Source organism: Eretmochelys imbricata, chromosome 1 (genome assembly GCF_965152235.1).
Source record: "Eretmochelys imbricata isolate rEreImb1 chromosome 1, rEreImb1.hap1, whole genome shotgun sequence".
Taxonomy (NCBI): domain Eukaryota; kingdom Metazoa; phylum Chordata; order Testudines; family Cheloniidae; genus Eretmochelys; species Eretmochelys imbricata.
The window spans coordinates 358,762,165-358,777,370 of record NC_135572.1 but is presented as its reverse complement, the minus strand read 5'-3'; the positions used below and the strand labels follow the sequence as shown (position 1 = coordinate 358,777,370).

General features: G+C 40.1%; 1 protein-coding gene across 8 annotated transcripts in view; it reads left to right on the top strand.

Annotated features, from left to right (window-relative positions):
• Positions 1-15,206, top strand: part of PPP6R2 (protein phosphatase 6 regulatory subunit 2) — a 162,583-nt gene that overhangs the window by 41,960 nt on the left and 105,417 nt on the right. For all 8 annotated transcript variants that reach the window (XR_013348421.1, XR_013348423.1, XM_077837864.1 and 5 more), the window contains one exon: positions 2,035-2,174. The gene's annotated coding sequence lies outside the window, so the exon portion shown is untranslated. The remainder of the gene's footprint in view (positions 1-2,034; positions 2,175-15,206) is intronic.

The window sequence follows — 15,206 nt, the reverse complement described above, 5'->3', positions numbered from 1 at the left end:
TCCCAGGATCCTCCTCCTTCCCTTTTTTAATGATGGGCACTACATTAGCCTTTTTCCAGTTGTCCGGGACTTCCCCCGATCACCATGAGTTTTCAAAGATAATGGCCAATGGCTCTGCAATCACAGCCACCAACTCCTTTAGCACTCTCGGATGCAGCGCATCCGGCTCCATGGACTTGTGCTCGTCCAGCTTTTCTAAATAGTCCCAAACCACTTCTTACTCCACAGAGGGCTGGTCACCTCCTCCCCATGCTGTGTTGCCCAGTTCAGTAGTCTGGGAGCTGACCTTGTTCGTGAAGACAGAGGCAAAAAAACCATTGAGAACATTAGCTTTTTCCACATCCTCTGTCACTAGGTTGCCTCCGTCATTCAGTAAGGGGCCCACACTTTCCTTGACTTTCTTCTTGTTGCTAACATATCTGAAGAAACCCTTCTTGTTCCTCTTAAGTCCACTCAGTCCCTCTTCCTGTTCAGTCAGTCACTCAAAGAAGTTTGTTTACGTTTGTAGGAGATAATGCTGCCCGCTTAAGAAGCCGGCAGCATTAGCTCCTGTAAATGTAAACAAACTTGTTTGTCTTAGTGATTGGCTGCACAAGGAGTAGGAGTGAGTGGACTTGTAGGCTCTAAAGTTTTACATTGCTTTGTTTTTGAGTGCAATTATGTAACAAAAAGAAATCTACATTTGTAAGTTGCAGTTTCACAATAAAGAGATTGCACTGCAGTACTTGTATGAGCTGAACTGAAAAATACTATTTTGTTTTTTATTTTTACAGTGCAAATATTTATAATAAAATAAGTGGATGGGTCATTACACAAAGTAAAACTATTTCCCCATGAAGAAAAGAGTACTTGTGGCACCTCATGCTTATTCTCTGCCCCCCTACCCTTACTCTCACCTTCTTATCAACTGTTGGATATGGGCCATCCTGATTATCACTACAAAAGGTTTTTTTCTCCTGCTGATAATAGTTCACCGTAATTGATCACTCTCGTTAGTGTGTATGGCAACACCCATTTTTTCATGTTCTCTCTGTGTGTGTGTGTGTGCATCTATCTGTCTATCTTCCTACTATATTTTCTACTGCATGCATCCGATGAAGTGGGTTTTAGCCCACGAAAGCTTATGCTCAAATAAATTTGTTAGTCTCTAAGTGCCACAAGTACTCCTCATTCTTTTTGCCGATACAGATTAACACAACTACAACTCTGAAAAGTGTATACTTTGTATTCTGTGTTGTAATTGAAATCAGTGTATCTGAAAATGTAGAAAAACATCCAAAACTATTTAATAAATTTCAGTTGGTATTCTACTGTTTAACAGTGTGATTAAAACTGTGATTAATCCCAATTATTTTTAATTACGATTAATATTTTTGAGTTAATTGCCTGAGTTAACTGCGATTAATCGAGACCCCTAGTTAAAACAGAACTTCACTAAAGCAAAGGGAAGCTAAGGAAAGTACAGCTCTTTCACAGTTTTCCTCAATGTGAGTCTCCTTTTCAATGTATTGTATATTCAGTTCGGGGCTTCAGTGTCTTGCTGTCCCTTCAAAGTAATAGGGGCCTCAGACTGAATATGTAATACATGTATTCTGTTTGTAATTATTCTTGGAACAAGGAAAATGACCTTTTGGTTTCCTTGGCAACATAGAACTTTCTTTTAGAGTGATGTCAGGAAAACAAAGTGTGTTCCTGAATGAAGTACTGTAGGTATTTCACAAGCTGAGTCTAAGGACTGCAGAGGGGAGGGACTGTTAACCGTTGTGCTTCCGGAAACCAGAATAAATGTTCATATTTGTCTACAGTATTAAATGGTAAAGTTGCAGGTAGAGTGATAAAAGAAGGGAGTATATTCATATGTGATAATGATTTTACAGAAAACTTGGCATCTTCAATAAGTTCCATTTTTCTTTAGTCTAACTTAAATTTGCCATCAGGTGAGGTTACATGTAAAAGATACTTCATGCCACCGTAGCCTTTCCAGGGCTTTCCTTGGTGAATAGTAACACTATTTTCTTTTTCTTTAATTCTCAGGAAAAAGAGACTGGAGCGAAACTTCACATTGAAAGAAAGGTGTTTTCTTTTTTTAAAGATGAATACACCCCAGGAACTGTAACCCAAATGTTTCTCTGTCTGTGGAGAAGATTTCATTTTTGAAACGATTTCTACGGAAGGTATGAATATTTACTCTTCCTCTTTAAGGCTCATTTGTTTCATAATAAATACTTACAACTGTGCGATGCATCTCAGTAATCAGAACTTGAAAATTTTACTTGGCATTTTGTACTGGGAGGTAGCTAAGATGAGAGTGGTGATGCTGGGAGGGCTCTAACAATGTGGTTCAGTTGCCAGAACATCCCGGTGGGAAGCCCAGCTCCTCTGCCACCATTTTGAGGCATGTGATATACAGGAGCTCAGTCTCTAGCTAATCTAATGATTGCTTCTGCCCTGAAACTCTGTAAATCTGTGACCCATAGATGATAACATCAAGAGATACCACTGTGATAATCTGACTTCCATAGAACACATCCCGTAAGACTTTCCTGAACTCTTTGAACTAGAACATCTCTTTTAGAAAAGCATCTAGTCTGAGTTAAAAATTTCCAATGACAGAGATGCCATCACAACCCTTGCTAAGTTGTTCCAGTGGTTCCTTGCCCTCCCTCTTGAAAATTCGCATCCTATTTCCAGTCTGAGTTTGTCTAGCTTCAACTTCCAGTCATTGAATCATGTTAGACCTTTGTCTACTAGATTGAAAAGCATATTATCACATTTTTATTCCCCATGTAGGTACTTATAGACTGTCATCAGGTCAGAGAGGTTAAGCTAGGTAGACTCAAGGAGCTCAGTCACCATAAGGCATGTTTCTTCTTCGAGTGATTGCATGTCCATTCCTTCTGAGGTGTGATGCATGTCCCCTTAGCATCCTTGGGCTGCTGCACAATGGTATGAAGGGCAGGGCTGACACTACCCCTGCCCCGAAGTTCCTTCTTATTGCCCTTGATCAATAGAGTGTGTTGGCTTGCTGCTGTGATTATTTTCTCCCACTCCAGGGGATTTAACTCCCTTCTGACCAGCATTTACTTGGTCTTGCTAGTATTCAGTCTGAGCCAGCTGATCTGTCTTGTCTAGTCTATATAGGTTGTATATAGACTAGACCATAGTGTCTTAGCATGTTCCAGTAGTGCATTAAGCAATGTGACTACACATCTGTCCTGTGTTGTTGTTTTATCCTCTACCCAGAAGGAGAGTTGTGTGCAGTGGAATGTCTTGTTTTGGTAGTGTGTGTTTTTTTTGTTTTTTAAATGTACCTGTTGCTGTGTGTTCACATTAGAGAAAGCAACATCAAAGAAACGTGGAGCAGAAAGTTATGAGGTTCTGATGGCCCTTTGTTCCTAGGGGGGTTCATTCCACAGTCTCAGACGTCTCCCAGAGAAGGTTCTCTCTTTCGCATAGATAAGCTTTACTCTTTATTATTGAGAATTCCATTGTACGAGAGAACCATAGTTGTTTCCCCCAGTCTTCATCCTAGTGCTTTAGATGGTCTTTTAGAAGTCCTGGGCTCAGGCCATGGAGTGTTTTTGAATATCAGGACTGAGACCTTGAACATAATTTGAAAATCTATTGGAAGCCAGTATAGAGAGCAGAGGGCAGTTGGATATGTTTATGGTAGTTTGTATTGCTGAGGAGATGGGCTGCAGTGTTCTGAACTAGATCAGGTTTCCTAAGTGCTGAAGGCTTCATGCCCAGGTATATTATCTTGGTGTAATCCAGCCGAGAGGTGATCAAGGCATGAATATTTGAAACCAGGTCTTCTTCCACCAGGATGGAATGGAGTTTCCTAGCCAAGCAGAGGGGTAGCAAGCAGTACTTGTGGATTCTGCCATGTGAGAGTTCAGCATCAGTGAGGAATCCAAGAATACTTCTATACTACGGACTGACTGGACTAATTGTGGGTGTCTCTCTTCAACCAACAGAGAGTGCACTGAAGCTGCAAGCTCTTCAAAATACTTTCTTCTGCCCAGAAGCATCACTTCTGGTTTGCTTGGGTTCAGCTTCAGCCAGCTGTTCTTCTCCAAGTACTGGGCAATCTTGGTGGTAGTGGTTTGGTGAGGGATAGATAGAGCTCTGTGTCAGCCGTATATTACTGGCATTTGAGTCCATGTTGTCTGACAAGTTCAACTGGTGGTTCCATGTAGATAGTGAAAAGGAGCAGACTGAAAATTGATCCTTACAAGCGAGGGGACTAGTGGTGATGCTGCAATTCCCTATTACTACTCACTGGGTTCATCCCTCCATGAAGGACTCGGACCATTTTAGTACATTATCCCGGACCCAGGTCACCTCTCAGGTTAGACAGCAGAATCTCATGACCAACATCAAATGCTGGTTATCTGTTGTAGGCATTGTGATATTCTGGTGATGGCACTGGTTACATCTGTGGAAAAGTAGATGATCAACTTGTTTTAATTAGTGTAGGTTTGGCACTGAAGCCTGTGGTGACTTACCACCTCTTCAAGCTGTCTCATGCAGATTTTGAAGAGGAACCAAATTAAAATGGATACCTCTGGGACACGCGGGAATGTGCTCTTGATAAGGAGAAACCACTCTGTCAGTTTGCTTGAAGAGGACTGATTGGATTGCCATAGACAACAAATGCTTTGACAATGTATTGCAGCATTCAGAACTAAGTGGAAAACCTATCTCTCATTAAATAGTCTCTCTACATAGATTCTCTCTCTCTTACAAGCACCCCTGCCTGTTACCTTTCAAGTGATCCTCACACACAAAGAAAGAGGAAAGTTTGTTTTTTGTTACATGTTTTAATTAGAAGGTGCTCAGTTACAACAGTAATGAAGATCATATAGGAAGAATCCCACGTATTTCATGATTTCATAAGCATGGAATTTGTCTTGGAAATCAGCTCTTGAGGGATAATTGTACTCCAGAATCTCAGCTTTCATTTCAAAATGTTTTTTAGCCCATATAATTCCAGAGATGATTTTGAAAATGTGAAGAGTGCATCCAGTGTTGATTCAAGAATAGTCAGGGATGGAGAATGCACCAGAACCCTTGGTAATTTGTTCCAATGGTTAATTACTCTCACTGTTAAAAATTTACGCCTTATTTCTAATCTGAATTTGTCTACTTCAACTTCCAGCCATTTGATTATGTTAGTCCTTTCTCTGCTAGACTGAAGAGCTCATCATTAAATATTTGTTCCTCATGTAGATTCTTACAGACTGTTATCAAGTCCCCCTCTTAACTTTTACTTTAAGCTAAATAGATTGAGCTCTTTGAGCCTGTCACTGTACGGTAGGTTTTCTATTCCTTTAATCATTCTCAATGACTCTTCTCTGAACCCTCTCCAATTTATCACTTGCTGAAAACAGTTACAAACTGCCCACTTCTCTGGTGTACTTCTGGGGAAGGAGGTTCTGAGCTAGGTTATTTGGACAGAATAATGGGGAGTCACAGCCTGGGAAGCTGGGCTACCTGAAGAGCATAGGGGAGGGCGGAAGCCTCAGAAATTATAGTTTTTAGCAGTCAGAAAGAACGTAAGAATGGCCATGCTGGGTCAGACCAAAGGTCCATCTAGCCCAGTATCCAGTCTTCCGACAGTGGCCAATGCCAGGTGCTCCAGAGGGAATGAACAGAACAAGTAATCATTGAGTGATCCTTTCCCTGTCGCTCATTCCCAGCTTCTGGCAAACAGAAGCTAGAGACACCATCCCTGCCAATCGTGGCTAATAGCCATTGATAGACCTATCCTCCATGAACTTATCTAGTTCTTTTCTGAACCCTGTTATAGTCTTGGTCTTCACAATATCCTCTGGCAAAGAGTTCCACAGGTTGACTGTGCCTTTTGTGTAGAAATACTTCCTTCTGTTCGTTTTAAACCTGCTGCCTATTCATTTCATTTGGTGACTCCTAGTTCTTGTGTTATGAGGAATAAATAACACTTCCTTATTTACTTTCTCCACACCCGTCATGATTTTATAGACCTCAATCATATCCCCCCTTAGTTGTCTTTTTTCCAAGCTGACTAGTCCCAGTCTTATTAATCTCTCGTTATATGGAAGCCATTCCATACCCCTAATAATTTTTGTTGCCCTTTTCTGAACCTTTTCCAATTCCAATGTATCTTTTTTGAGAAGGGGCAACCACATCTGCACACAGTATTCAAGATGTTGGTGTACCATGGATTTCTATAGAGGCAATATGATATTTTCTGTCTTATTATCTATCCCTTTCCTAATGATGCCCAACATTCTGTTTGCTTTTTTGACTGCCGCTGCACATTGAGTGGATGTTTTCAGAGAACTATCCACCATGACTCCAAGATCTCTTTCTTGAGTGGCAACAGCTAATTCAGATCCCATCATTTTACATGTATAATTGGGATTTTGTTTTCCAGTGTGCATTACTTTGCATTTATCAACATTAAATGTCATCTGTCATTTTGTTGCCCAGTTACCCAGTTTTGTGAGATACTTTTGTAACTCTTCGCAGTCTGTGTGGGACTTAACTATCTTGAGTAGTTTTGTATCATCTGCAAATTTTGCCACCTCACTGTTTACCCCTTTTTCCAGATCATTTAAGAATATGTTGATTAGGACTGGGCCCAGTACAGACCCCTGGGGGACCACTGTTTACCTCTCTCCATTCTGAAAACTGACCATTTATTCCTACTCTTTGTTTCCTATCTTTTAACCAGTTACCAATCCATGAGAGGACCTTCCCTCTTATCCCATGGCAGCTTACTTTGCTTAAGAGCCTTTGGTGAGGGACATTGTCAAAGGTTTTCTGAAAATCTAAGTACACAATATCTACTTATCATTCTTATTAATATCATGCTTGTTGACCCCCTCAAAGAGTTCTAGTAGATTGGTGAGGCATGATTTCCCTTACAAAAACCATGTGGACTTTTCCCCAACAAATTATGTTCATCTATGTGTCTGAAAATTTTGTTCTTTGCTATAGTTTCATTAAGTTTTATATCAATGAGTGCTTTCACCTGAGTTGCAAATGTGTGTTTGGAAGAAAAACAGGGAGAGGATGAAACGTATTTTATGGCAATAAAATAGATCACTATTTTCAGAGAATTTAGGAGTGGTGATTTATAATTCACAGAAGTACACGCCTATAGATAGATAAGGTGTTGCAAACAATATCCTGAGGAATGACTTTTTAATTAAATAACTGTTTTGTCAAGTGCAATTCATATGAAAAATTCTTCTGACCATTTGAACACTGAGTTCTATACAAAATGTTTGCAGCATTCTTTTACAGTTAAATGAAGACTAATAGTTGTAACAATGCTAATATACAAGCTTTCAAATAAATGCAGTTAGTCAGTCTTGCATCTTCTATTAGATCACACTGACTAAATGATTCATCTAGTGGTTGGCATTTTAGTAGCTCATAGTGGTAAACACTGTGTCCTTTCTCTGGCTCTGCTCTCCTCCTCCCCCCCCGCCCAAGCCCTCACCAAAAAAAAAAAAAAAAGCCCATAGATATTTTCACACATTTAAGACTTGTCTTCACTGGGACAGTTAGCTCAAGTTAGCATGCATGAATTACTGCACTTGAGCTACTCTATCTAGAGCAGGGGTTCTCAAACTGTGGGTCGGGACCCCTTAGGGGGCCATGAGGTTATTACATGGGGGGGTCATGAGCTGTCAGCCTCCACCCCAAACCCCGCTTTGCCTCTAGCATTTATAATGGTGTTAAATATATAAAAAGTATTTTTAAATTATAAGGGAGGGGGGTCAATCTCAGAGGCGTGCTATGTGAAAGGGGTCACCAGTACAAAAGATTGAGAACCACTAAGCTAAAGTGAGTGACCATACTTCAGAAAAATGCTGGAGTTTCAAAACTACACTGGAGTTATACAGAGTGATTTGACTTAAATGCGTTAGGAGCAAGAGAGCACAGAAAGTAAATGTCCTTTACTTAGCAGAGAAGGAGAACTAATAACTGATGACATTGAGAAGGCTGAGGTGTTTAATGCCTATTTTGCTTGTCTTCACTAAAAAGGTTAATGGTGACCAGATACTCCACACAATTAATATTAACAAGGGGGAAAGGTATTAAAGTCAAAATAGGGAAAGAACAGATTAAAGAATATTTAGATAATTTAGATGTATTCAATTTGGCAGCACTTGCTGAAATTCATCTAGGGTATTTAAGGAACTAGCTGAAGCATTCTTGGAACCATTAGCAATTGTCTTTGAGAACTCATGAAGGATAGGTAAGGTCCCAGAGGACTGGAGAAGGCAAACATAGCACAGTAGCTGTTTTTAAAAAAGGGGAACAAAGAAGACCAGAGGTATTACAGACCAGTGAGCCTAACTTTGATACCTGTAAAAATAGTGGAACAAATTATTAAACAATCTGTACCTGTAAGTAAGATAACAGGTTAAAAGTAATAGCCAACATGAATTTTTCAAGAGCAAATGCCTGCAAACACCACCATTTTCTTCTTTGACTATGGCTACAGCTGGCTTAGTGGATAGGAAGGAAGTAGTAGACATGACATATCTTGTTTTTAGTAAGGCTTTTGACACAGTCTCATAGACATTCTCATAAGCAAACTAGGGAAAAGTGGTGTAAATGAAATTACTATAAATTGTGTGCAGAGTTGATTGAAAGATCCCATTCAAAGAGGAGGTTTCAGAGTAGCAGTCTTGTTAGTCTGTATTCGCAAAAAGAACAGGAGTACTTGTGGCACCTTAGAGACTTAACAAATTTATTTGAGCTTATTCTTTCGTGAGAGGCAGCTCACTTCATCGGATGCATTCAGTGGAAAATACAGTGGGGAGATTTATATACATAGAGAACGTGAAACAATGGGTGTTACCATACACACTGTAATGAGAGTGATCACTTAAGGTGAGCTGTTACCAGCAGGAGAGCAGGGATGGGTGGGTGGGGGAAACCTTTTGTAGTGATAATCAAGGTGGGCCATTTCCGGCAGTTGACAAGAACATCTGAGGAACGGTGGGGGGTGGGGGTGGGGAATAAACATGGGGAAATAGTTTTACTTTATGTAATGACCCGTCCACTCCCAGTCTCTATTCAAGCCTAAGTTAATTGTATCCAGTTTGCAAATTAATTCCAATTCAGCAGTCTCTCGTTGGAGTCTGTCAAAGAGTAGTTATCAGTGGTTCGCTGTCAAATGAGAAGGTCCTGCGGGAGGTTTGTTCTTGGTCCGATATATTTTTAGTATTTTCATTAATGACTTGGATAATGGAGTGGAGAATATGCTTATCAAGTTGATAGATGACAGCAAGCTGGGAGGGATTGCAAACGCTTTGGTGGACAGGATTAGAATTTAAAATGTCCTTGTCAAATTGGAGAATTGGTTTGAAATCAATAAGATGAAATTAAATAAAGACAAGGGCAAAATACTGTGCTTAAGAAGGAAAAATGAAACATATAACTACAGAATGGGGAATAATCGGCTAGGTGATAGTACTGCTGAAAGGAATCTGGAGTCTGTAGCGCATCACAAATTGAATATGAGCCAACAATATAATGGAGTTGTGAAAAAGGCTAATAACATTCTGGTGTGTGTTAACTAGTAGTGTCATATGTAAGACATGAGAAGTAAGTGTCTCGCTGTATTTGGCACTGCTGAGGCCTCAGCTAGAGCACCGTGTCCATTTCTGGGTGCCAGACTTCAGGAAACGTGGACAAATTGGAGAGAGTTTAAAAGAAAACAACAAAAATTATTACAAGTTTAGAAAACCTGACTTATGAGGAAAGATTAAAAACGCTGGGCATGTTTACTCTTGAGAAAAGAAGACTGAGGGAAGATCTCATAACAGCCTTCAAATATGTTAAAGGCTGTTATAAAGGGGATGGTGATCAACAGCTCTCTATCCTCTGGGTCGCCACATTTCAGGAAAGATGTGGACAAATTGGAGAAAGTCTAGAGAAGAGCAACAAAACTGATAAAAGGTCTAGGAAACATGACCTGTTCATAAGGGATGATTGAAAAAATTGGGTTTGTTTAGTCTGGAAAAGAGAAGACTGAGAGGGGACATGATAGCCGTTTTCAGGTACATAAAATGTTCTTACAAGGAGGAGGGAGAAAAACTATTCTTCTTAACCTCTGAGGATAGGACAAGAAGCTCTGGGCTTAAATTACAGCAGGGGAGGTTTAAGTTGGGCAATAGGAAGAACTTCCTAACTGTCAAGGTGGTTAAGCACTGGAATAAATTGCCTAGGGATGTTATGGAATCTCCATCACTGGAGATTTTTAAGAGCAGCTTAGACAAACACCTGTCAGGGATGGTCTAGATAATACTTAATCCTGCCATGAGGGTAGAAGCTGGGCTAGATCAGTGGTTCTCAACCAGGGGTACACGTACCCGTGGGGGTACACAGAGATCTTCCTGGGGGAACATCAACTCATCTAGATATTTGCCTAGTTTTACAACATAAAAAGCACTAGCAAAGTCAGAACAAACTAAAATTTCATACAGACAATGACTTGTTTATGCTGCTTTATGTACTAAACACTGAAATATAAATAAAATATTTATATTCCAATTGATTTATTTTATTATCATATGGTAAAAATGAGAAAGTTAAGCAGTTTTTCAGTAATAATGTGCTGTGACACTGTCTGATTTTGTAAGCAAGCAGTTTTTAAGTGAGGTGAAACTTGGGGGTATGTAAGACCAATCAGTTTCCTAAAAGGGTTACAGTAGTCTGCAAAGGACGAGAGCCACTGGACTAGATGACCTCTTGAGGTCCGTTCCAGTCCTATGATTCTATGTCCATTGAAAGTAGGACAAAAAATAAAGAGCTTATGCCTGGTCAACACTCTAGAGTTAGGTCGATGCAGGGCACCTTACATTGACCGAGCTATGGAAGTATCTAAAATTTTACTTGCACCAACTGCCCTGCTGTGCAGACTTAATATCTCTACCTCCACGAGAGGTGCAAAGCCAATGTCAATGTAGTTAGGTCGATGCAGTGTCATGTAGACACTGTGTTGCTTATGTCAACTGTTCTGGCTTTCAGAAGCAGTTTCACAAGGCCCTACGCTGACAGTACAGTCGATATAAGCACTCCTAGTGACGTGCACCACAAGGAGCAAAGTGTAGACATGCTCAAGAGATGTAATTACTGTGGCGGCTGTATGCTGAGGTAGGTTAGTTCAACTTAATTTTGTAGTGTGGACATGCCCTAAGCAAGGGATATTTAGGTTAAATATTAGGAGAAACTTTCTAAGGCCAGGCCTACACTAGAAACTTGTATTGCTATATCTACATCGCTCGGGGTGTGAAAAATCCACACCCTGAGTGACACAGTTATATTGACCTAATCCCCAGTGTAGAAAGCACTATGTGGATGAGAGAGCTTCTCCCTTCAACATAGCTACTGCCTTTCATGGAGGTGTATTAACTATGCCCACTGGAGAAGCTGTCCTATCGGCTTAGCAGCATCTTCACTAAAGCATTGCAGTAGCACAGCTGCAGCTTTCGAAGTGTACACCTGCCCGAACTATACGGGTAGTTAAATTCTGGAGTAGGCGTCCACTGGAGGCTATGGAATCCCCATCCTTGGAGGTTTTTAAGAGCAGGTTAGACAGACACCTGTCAGGGATGATCTGCGTTTGCTTGGTTCTGCCTTAGTGCAGGGGGTTGGACTTGATGGCCATTGAGGACCCTTGCAGCCCTGCATTTCTATGATTCAGTGATTAGCAAGCAGCACAGAGTAATTGGATTAGAAGAACAACAAGGAGTCCGGTGGCACCTTAAAGACTAACAGATTTATTTGGGCATAAGCGTTTGTGGGTAAAAAACACTCTTCAGATGCTTTAAGGTGCCACCGGACTCCTTGTTGTTTTTGTGGATACAGACTAACATGACTACCCCCTGATACTTGGATTAGAAGAGAGAGTGGATTAACTGCTCAGTTGTTTAAACTGAGCTATTGCACTCCGGCTGCATTACTAGCTCAAGCATCAGCATAACTAGCAAGCACTATGCATTTTAATACAGATAAATGTAAATGTATACATGTAGGAACAAAGAATGCAGGCCATACTTAAAGGATGGGAGAGTCTATCCTGGGAAGCTGCAACTCTGAAAAAGATTTGGGGGCCATGGTGGATAATCAGCTGAAGATGAGCATCCAGTGTGATGCTGTGGCCAGAAGAGCTGGTGTTTTCCTGAGATGCATAAATAGGAACCTCGAGTAGGAGCAGAGAGGTTCTTTTACCTCTGTTTGGCAGTGGTGCTACCGCTGCAGGAATACTCTGTCCAGTTCTGGTGCTCACAGTTCACAAAGGATGTTGATAAACTGGAGAGGCTTCAGAGAAGAGCTGAGGGAATGATTAAGGGATTTTAGGAAACATATTTCATAGTGATAGACTCAAAGAGTTCAGTCTAGTTAGCTTAACAAAGAGAAGGCAAAGGGGTGACTTGATTGCAATCTATAAATATCTACATGGGGAACAAATATATAACAGTGATCCCTTCAGTCTAGCAGAGAAAGGTATTGAGAAAGGTGAATCTAGACAAAGTCATACTGGAAATGAGATTAAATTTTTAACAGGGAGAATAATTAACCATTGGAAAAATTTATCAAGGGTTGTGATGGATTCTCTATCCCTGACCGTTCTTAAATCAAGATGGGATGCTTTTCTAAAAGATCTGTTCTAGGAATTCTTTTGGGGAAGGTCTGCGACGTGTGTTATATAGGAAGTTAGATTAGATGATCACTGTGATCCCTTCTGGTCTTGAATCTTTGAACAACCTCACCTTCTACCCCCCACGGGCCAGTGAACTGTAGTTTACAGCATCGTTTAACTAGAGATATTTGTGTGGGGATGGGAGTCAGGTTAGGGATAACACTTGAGCTGTAACTAGAACTAACTGAGCTGTGACACCCTTACTGTAGTAAAAGTAGTCAGTTTGTTTCACATCTGCCATAGGTCATCTTAATTTAGGTTTTTATTCTTACCAGTCTGAGGAGTTGCACTGAATTCTGATGTGCAATGCAAAAAGCTTCCTCTTTTCTTTGTGGGTTTTATTGACTAAGGTATTTGTTGACAACTTACATTTCTCTAATTATTTTTCCTTTTCATCAAAATAACATGTAAACCAATTTTGAAGCAAAAATCTTGTTACAAATTATGCGTTATCTTCAAAGAATTCTTACAATATAATTTTTACCAAATAGTGTAGATAGTAAACTGTGAGGCAAGGACTATTGTTCTTTTTCTGTATAGTGACTAACAGATGGGGTTCTGAGCCTCGATTGGCATTCTTGGGCACCTCTATGATACAAAAAAAAAAAAAAGAAAATGAAGTAATACACTTCCCAAATGAATGATTAATATTCACTTGTGAAAGACAGATAACTTCACATGTAGTATGTACAGAATTACAATTTCTGGAATACTTCCCCTTGAATCACTTTAAGTGATATAAAAGCTTAGTATTAGGACATTACACTTAGCCTAAATAATGCTTCACTTAATCCTGCCCCTTCTGGGGAAACCCTTCAGATTTTCTCTTACTTAACCCAATGAACGATCCATTAAAGAGTAATTAGAAAAAGATTTCTGAAGTATATAAAAGAAAGAAAATAGCATCACCACTTTAATCTACATATCTGTGTAACTTTTAAGCTAAAATGTTGCAAGTAGGATGTCTTGTGCATGCAAGCTCTAAAAGTTTCTCAGCTCTAAGACTTCCTCTTTTCTCAAGAAAGCAAAAATATTAGGTTCCAAATCTGGTGACTTTTACATGTATGATTCATATTTATTGTGGTAGCACCCAAAATGTGCTGCTTTATATATAGACATATAGAAAAAAGCTTACCATTGGAAAGACCTCCCCACTCTGGGAAATAAAAATGATGGGGGAATGGGATACAAAATACAAGAAGGATGGTCAGCATGATGGTTGGAATATATATTCTTTGTTAGGGGTTTTCTGTATACACAACTGATCCCTAACTGCACCTGTACCCATCAATAATTAGATGGCTCATTTCCTGTACACCTCACAGTAGAAGAGGGTGCGAAGAAGGAATTTGAACAAGACTAATTTTATTAGTATTACTGTAGAGCGTAGGAGCTCTAGTCATGGCCCAAGATCCCATTGTGCTAGTCACTGTAACATACACAGAACAAAAGAAGACCGTCCCTGCTCCCCAAAGAGCTTACAGCCTTGTGGATCACTGAGTTCATTCCAAGTGTAAGCGGGACATGGAAGAAGGCAGGAACATGGTTGTGGAAGAAGCAAACCAACACACTATTGAGGCTGGCAGCATTGATAGAAAGGTCATAGAAACAATTTTTCTGAACACCAGACATTTCTTTAATTAAGAGAACAAACAATAACACTTTAATATGTTTCCAGCTATATGCGCTTGCAACCTCTCCTTTAGAAATTAATCATGGAATCATAGAGTGTGGGACTGGAAAAGATTTTGAGAGGTCAGTTGCTTTATTTACCAGTCTCTTGCTGTCAACCTTGTGCAGGGCTTGATTTGGGGTTGTGGAGAATACTAGTACTCTCTCAAGCTCTGCCCACTTGAGACAGCTCATGGTAGATTGTGCAGATATTCAAAATATAAGCTTGTACACTATGCTGGGCTTCTCAGGTTGGGCTCTCCTTCACTGGAGTTCTGATACATCTGGGAGCAGGGTCAAATTAAGACATAAGCACAACAGGCACATGTCTGGAGCTCTTGCTTCCCAGAATCAGGTGATAACATCAGATTGTTAATGTACATTTATTTTAAAAAAATTGTCTGGTTCTTAGGGTTGGGAAGAAGAACTTGAAAATATGACCTGAATGTAAATGGTGCAGTGACATCTGCCTGAATCTGTAAACAGCCTCTGGCAGAAAGAGAAGCCGCATTCACTAGATCGGTGCATGACATTCTGTGCCTCGTGGGAACATCCTGCACCCCCATGTTCATCCTTATAATATGATTATGTGGTATCTAATACAAAGTTTGTCAAGTCGGGTGTCTTCGGAATGCTCATGATGCACTGAGCATTGTTGTTATAGTGATGTTATAGTAATGTTATAGGTTTTAATTTCACGTATATAGTTATGAGGCTGAAAATGTGTCCTCATGGCTTAAAATAAGCCCAGACAAAAACTTTCCAAAAGCAGAGGGGCAGTTCACACCTCATCAGGGCATGTATGGGACAAACCCAGCCCAGC